The sequence below is a fragment of the Petaurus breviceps genome, unplaced genomic scaffold (genome assembly GCF_028583685.1).
Source record: "Petaurus breviceps papuanus isolate PSGF00001 unplaced genomic scaffold, PetGlider_PUasm1.0 226, whole genome shotgun sequence".
NCBI lineage: Eukaryota > Metazoa > Chordata > Mammalia > Diprotodontia > Petauridae > Petaurus > Petaurus breviceps.
The window spans coordinates 5,407,918-5,415,161 of NW_027185890.1; the positions used below are offsets into that span (position 1 = coordinate 5,407,918).

General features: G+C 40.2%; 1 long non-coding RNA gene and 1 pseudogene across 1 annotated transcript; both read right to left on the reverse strand.

The window, feature by feature from the left end:
- Positions 1 to 238: 238 nt before the first annotated feature.
- Positions 239 to 755, reverse strand: LOC138166779 (uncharacterized). Its single transcript, XR_011169729.1, has 2 exons — positions 579 to 755; positions 239 to 479 (listed from the first exon to the last, which is right to left on the reverse strand). It is a non-coding gene; the product is annotated as an uncharacterized lncRNA (long non-coding RNA).
- Positions 756 to 1,109: 354 nt separating this feature from the next.
- LOC138166780 (transforming protein RhoA pseudogene) lies at positions 1,110 to 2,353 on the reverse strand (annotated as a pseudogene).
- Between the last annotated feature and the right edge of the window lie 4,891 nt (positions 2,354 to 7,244).

Here is a 7,244-nt window from a genome sequence, read left to right on the forward strand (position 1 = left end):
TATACCCTAGACCACAATCCAGATCCAAGCAGGTTAAAGCAAGAGCCATTATCCCTCAGACTGGTTGCCTGGTCCCCCTACGTTCTGCAGGCCAGGAACTGAAGCTGCCATGTGGCGGCGGCTGTACCACAGCCCTCAGCAGCATCTCGCCCTGGGGGCAAAAGCCCATGCACTCCCCACTACTGGATCCCAAAGTCCACGCTGCACTGACCTCTCACTTTGTCCAGTGTGTTGATAATTTTTTTTTTTTTAGAAAACTACCTTTATTCTATTAGTAGTTGGAAAAAAATTACCTGATGCAGAAAAAAGTTTAGTCACCTGGAGAGGATTGAGAAGTTCCAAGGGGACTTTGGCCACCAGGAAAGAGAATGGGTAGCAAGCTCCCCCAGGAGATTAAAGGGAGTCACCACTATAAGAGTAAGAAATAAAGAAACATTGTATAGACCAAGATGCTGCAACTTGAGTTCAGACCAATCACCCTGAACTATGGCATTGCCTTGGGTTGCAACTAATTTCCCATTCACTGACCCCAGGTTCCAGGAGACAGGGTGGATACTGGGCTATGTAAAATAAGGAACTGCTAATGGCTGTCATTCACTGGAGAAAATGACAAAAAATGATTTCAAATGTTTTTCCATTTTACTTTATGTTCAAAATGTACTTTCTTTAAAACAAACAAACAAACACACCCAAAGAGACCTTCTGTAGAGATAACAAAGATCAGTATTAGGAAATCCAATTACACAAAAAATACTACATCTTGAGGGTGGCTAGGTGGCGCAGTGAATAGAGCACAGGCCCTGGAGTCAGGAGGACCTGAGTTCAAATTTGACCTCAGAGACTTGACACACTTACTAGCCTTGTGACTTTGGGCAAGTCACTTAACCCTAATTGCCCTCCAAAAAAAAAAGTGATGGAGAAACTATAGGGGCGGCCAGGTGGCTCAGCGAGTAAGAGCACCAGCTCCAGTGTTGGGATAACCTGGATCAAATCCAGGCTCAGATACTCAGCACCACACCCAGAAATAACTGGCCGTGTAACCTTGAGCAAGTTACTTAACCCCTATTGCTTTAAAAAAAATACTACATCTAAGCTGGGGTAGATATATTTATTTTTTGGTAACATACATTAAGTGTCACTAATTACACAGTACTCTAAGGTAACTAACATACAGAACTATAGCTTTTGCCACAGCTGTAAGGGGGCTTGCCATCTCTGGCTGGGACCCACTTTCACACAATTGGATAATACCCCAGAGCTATACCAATAAAAGCCTTATAAGAGGTCCTGCTCTGAAGTGACTTTGTATTTATTCCCCGGAGGGCCCTGCAGCTGACAACAACAGGACATGTTAGGCATAAAAAGTAGTTAAAGCCCAATTCACAAAAGTTATCACTTTTTCTCTTTCTAGAAAGAAGCAAGAAGAATTCCCTTGAATTAGTGCCAGATGTGCTGGTTGGGAGAATGAAGAAGGTTATTAAGAGTAATGTCAGAGGGACCCTGGTGTCCACAGATGTGTTGGACACAGACTGTCATTAAACAATCATGATTGACTTCTAAATACTGGTAGCAAGATGATTTCTGATTTGTAAATCTCTTAAAGTAAATTATAGATAAATGAAAAAGGCCAGAAATCATACACTAAGATTAATAAACAGCACTTCAAAAACTAACCGAGTGAGGGTTTGGGCTTTCCACTGTGTTTACTAGACAAGGCACCTGGATTTTTTCTTTCCACGTCTGGCTTGCAAAGCCACTCTTGTGGCCATTTCAAAAACCTCCCTCACACCGTCTTTGGTCTTTGCTGAACACTCCATATAACCAAATGCACCAATGCGATTTGCCACATCTCCGCCTTCTTCAGGTTTCACTGGCTCCTGCTTCATCTTGGCCAGCTCTCGTCTCATGTGCTCATAATTTAGAAGATCCTTCTTGTTCCCAACCAGGATAATGGGCACATTGGGACAGAAATGCTTCACCTCCAGAGTCCACTTCTCTGGGATGCTTTCTAAACTATCAGGGCTATCAATGGAAAAACACATAAGTATAACATCAGTATCTGGGTAGGAAAGAGGTCTAAGGCAATCATAATCTTGACCAGCTGTGTCCCACAAAGCCAACTCCACCTGTTTTCCATCCACTTCAATATCTGCTACATAATTTTCAAACACTGTGGGCACATAAACTTCAGGGAATTGGTCTTTGCTAAACACAATCAGCAAGCATGTCTTCCTACATGCACCATCACCAACTATAACCAATTTTTTTCGGATGGCGGCCATAGCTCAGGCGGTTCTCGAGTCCCTCCGGGCCAGGCAAGCTGCTCTGCGAGCCACGCTAGGTCTCAGGCAGTTTCTGGACAAGAAACCGGCGGGCAGGCAGGCGGGGAGCGAGAGCGCAGGCGGTGGCGGTGGCGGAGGCAGCTGGAGGGCGGGTCCTGGAGGGTCAGGCCTGCCCTGGGGCTAAAACCTCAGCATGGAGCTGGGCTTGGCTCCCCAGAGCGCTGGGCTGGCCGATTCCTGCTGGCCTGCCAGGCTGTCCTCAGTGGGAGGTTAGCTTCTCTGTGTCATTTTGTGGGTTCCCTAGCTCCAAAGTTTGTTCAGAGTCCCCTTTTACATTGATTGGAGGTGGTGAGAGCCAGAGTTCCGTGGAGGTCCTGTTTCTACTCTTCCATCTTGACTCTGCCCCCCTGTTATCAGTCAGAATTTCTTCAGACAAAAATCTGGTGGCAGAAGGTGTTCTGCTGGAGAGAGAATCTGAGTACCCTACACTGTATGTAACCAATGATATTGACTGTCCCTTGCAAATAATACCTTAACTCCTGATTGCATTTTCACTGGTTGATTGAAAGCCTGTAATTCTCTTCCTCCTTATCTCTGCCTCTTGTATTTTAATTTCATTAGTTACTCAGAGATATTTCTAATTTTCTATACGACTAATCTTTGAATACTTTGACTAGATTGATCAATGAAAAACATGCAATGACATTGTGTTTTGTACATGACATATTCTGAATGTAACTAACACACTCTACTTATAAACTACACATTAGAAGGAAAGGTAAGAACTTCTTTTTTCTTATTATTGTCATTGATTTTAATCTCTTCTTTCCCTATCTAGCATATTTTGAACATAATAAATACGTACTTGAATTCAATTGGCTTTTAATGGCTTATTATAATGTTTACTGATTAGTTTTGTCTGTACAAAAGCTGATTCTACAGTTTAACCACCTGTGTGACCTTAAGCTTGTTGGTATACCTCTCTGGGCCTCAGTTTTTCCTTATTTCTAAAATGAGGGGGACTGGACTAAATGAGTATTAAATCCTCTTTGAGCTTTAAATCCTGTAATCCCAATATATATGATCATTTTCTCAGGACATGAATTCAGTTGTTAACATTTATTTCCTGCATATAGTACAGTCTGGTGCAATGAAAAAAGATGCTGAATTTGGAGTCAGAAGCTTTGTGTGTATATAGACAGCCATGCTGCTTACTGTCTTTGTTATATGGAGTATGTCACTTTACCTCTCTTTTTAAATAAGGTGGTTTAGGACTATGTATTTGCATACACATACACAAAAACACACATATATTTATATATGGCAAAAGGTATTTCCTTATCTTGAAGAGCTCACAATCTAATGAGGGAGACAAAATACAAACAACTATGTTCTAACAAGTTATATGTGGAGTATATAGGAAATAATCAACAGAGGGAAGACATTAGAATTAAGAGGAATCAGTAAAGGCTTCCTGTAGAAGATGGGATTTTAGCTGTAACTTGAAGGGAGTTATAATGGTAATGGGAATTTGAAGATCTTTCCTGCCCCTTGATAGACTTAAGTGAATTTGAGGACCTTCCCTGATTTGAAAATGTACTCTACCCCCTAATAGGCTGAATGTGGTCACATGGAGCCTGTGGTAGGAGGTTTGTTTTTCAGGAAGGCACAACTTTTGTTACTTTGTAGTCAAATGGGTCATGAGGGTTGTGATATTCTCTGACCCTGGAGAAGGCTATATAAGCCCTGATGTGAGGTTTTGCTTGGGGGCTCACTTATGGCAACAGTTGTGTGATTTGGCCAGATGGGACTCTAGGCAGCTGTTGCTCCCTCGGCTTTGAAAACTCAGATGTTGGTACTTTTCTCTCTGGTAACTAACTAGGTATGGATGTAATGGTCAGACAGCTGGAAGCCCTGTCTGTTGGTATGTTTCTTGGTGTGTAATTTTTTTTGTCTGCTAGTAACTTCTGTTTGTATTTTCTCTGAAGTTCAGGGTGCTGACTTTTCCCCCTGATCTAGGCAAATGATATATATTTGATTAAAGTAAAATTGTTAACCCCTCTGTGGGTTACTTTCATTTAGAAAAGCAGATCTAAGAACCTGTGCTAGCAGCCATCCTGTGTGTGCTAGAGTGCTTGCTGCTACAGGAGTCAGAGAAGTCAGGAGGCAGAAATAAGAAAGAAGAACATTCCAGGCATGGGAGACAACCTTTGAAAATGTCTGAATGAAGAACAACAAGGAGGCTTGTATCATTGGACTGAAGAGTATGGGAGAGGATATAAGTTCTAAGAGACAAAGAAATACACATTTTTAACTGAGACAATTCAGTCTATTTTTTTAGTGATATTGGGTGGAATTGACCAACATAAGGGAGAGGATGTGAAGAATAACATAGTTTTCAGATAATTTATAAATATTATGTTGTTAGTACTGAATATGTTAGACCTTTATCTAGTGGCCAATGAATTGAACTACTCTTGGTACCTACAAAATGTACAAAGTCTTAGAAGATGACCAACAGTGGGGTAGGTAGATCTTTAGTGAAGGGTCTTTGGAAGAACCTGGACAAGATTGCAATAGATGATAAGGTATCAATAAGTCATGAACAGAACCACTACAGTGAATGCACATACCAGTGAGATCAAAGATCCATTGAAGTGCTAAAATAGTCAACATTTCTTTAACAACTCTTAAGAGTAAGACATGAAGACATGGTGAGATAGTAAAAAAATTTTGTTTGGTTTTTAGTGTTCTATTGTACCCTCCTCTTTTGCCCCTCCCATGCTTCGATTATATTTCCATGTCTTCATTTGTTGTATCCTTCTCTCACCTCCATTTCAACGCACACACACGTATGCACGCACACATGCACATACACAAATCCCTTTAGGTCACTCCACTTTGGCTTGCTTTATTGGGGAAGTCTCATACTGTGGACTTTTTCTTACGTTCTCCTCTAGTCTTTGCTGCAATTAATTCCAACCCACCCACAAAGGGAGACTCATACAATGAAAAGGAGGAAACTTAGAAATTACATAGTCTATTTTTAACATTTTACAAGAAACTGAAGTTGCTTTTTATTCTATTCCCTTAGGGTTCTGCTAAGTGACTAGCTAATCTAACACACTAATCCACATTTAGATGTCAGTGACTGATAGTGATTATTTTATTCCTACAGATTATATTTTCCTTTTAACTAGTGCATGTCATGCCTTGGGGAAACATTAAAAGGACAAGTCATTTAACTTCTCAGAGTTTCCATTTCTTAATCTTTAAGATAGAGATGATAAAAATATGTGTTTAGAGTATTATAGTGTTACTATAAGGGAACTATTTTGTAAACGTGTAGAAGCTATATAAACATGAGTTACTAATAACTGGGTTCTGGTCTTGACTTTATCTCTAACTATGGGCAAATCACTTAGCTACTTTGGCTTTCAATTTCTTTATCTAGAAAATTAAGAGGTTAGATTAAACGTTTCTTTGATTTCTTACTACTTAAAAAAGAAACAAACAAATGAACAACAAACCAAAACTATTGGTCAAACTCAAAGGAGTGACAGAGTTGGGGAGACTATTGGGTCATGGGACCTTTTGTTACTCCAAAATGGTATTATTTGTGAAGCTTCTTATTCCATCTACAGTAAAAGGTAGTCCCGAGACACATGGTTTGAGCTATAGTGTCCATCAATCCCTGTGATAATAAAAGGGGCTAGGTGGAATAGAGCTCTAATCTATTTCTTCCTTTTCTCTATGCTGAGTCTTCCAAACCCTCTGTTCTCCTCAGGAAACAAACAAACAACTAACCAGTATACAAATATGTGATTATGGACCTTTATTTTGTTTGATCCTACCTCCACTCCCTTCCATATACATTTTAGGGATTGTTTAGCATGTATTTTGCACATGATTTGCAATAATTTTGAAATTTTTTCTTTTCCTTAGTAGTGCCAAAGGAAATAACCAAATGTCTGTTTTGATGAACTCCCCAGTTGGACAGCTTTTATGTAGGTCAGAGTGCTTCACATTGGCCTTTTCTTTGGCTGGTTATCTTTTGGGCTGAAACCCTTGACAACCCTTTGGCTAGGAAGCTGATTTTATTTCTCTCCTCCCATAACGATTGTCTCTGTGGGGCTATGCCTTTCTAAGACCCCTGTGTTTTGCTGTGCTGAGGCTGGGTTGTCACACCATTTCCAAGTGATCATTAAGCGCTTGGCTGCTTTCTTGTGGGCAGGGTCTCTCCCTTGGGGCCATCACAAAGGGTCCCTTTTTGGGCAGCTCATTTTTCTATGCTATGTATTTTCCTGCCACTCTCCTATAACAGTCCCTCTCTTCCCACTTCTTCCCTCACAGGTCTCTTCTCTACCCTCTAAGTTTCCTTTATGCGTTATAAAGAGAGTCCCATTCCCTTCAGCTTTTATTGGACGCGGGAAGGATAGACCTAAATAGTATACTTTTCTGTAGGTCTACCATGGAAAGGGAGAACGAAGCTTCCTTCCCAAATAATTATGAAGTAGTCTCTTAACTTTTATAACTCTGCAGAATATGATCTTCCCAAATTAATCTCAGTTGATTCTAGTCACTCCGTGTCTTTAGCAACCTCATTTATTATGATTTTTTTTATATTTATGCAGGTAGGTTTACAATTCTTTTGCTTATTTTTATCCTATTGTATTCTTGCCTCCATTTCATACTCATATACAATTTAGGTCCTATTTCTTTTCTTTTTTTTTAACTGCTTTATTCACTTTTAGTTACATCATTCATTTCCACAAGATTTTGAGTTACAAATTTGCTCCCCATTTTCTCCCCTACCCACTACCCCAAAATAGCAATCCCACTGGATATCCCCTCCTCCAATCTGTTTTCTCCCATACCCCTTTCGAGTTTTCCAGTGGATCTCTATGCCTCAGTGCCTGTATATCTTATTTCCTAATTACATGTAAAATAGTATTAATAATG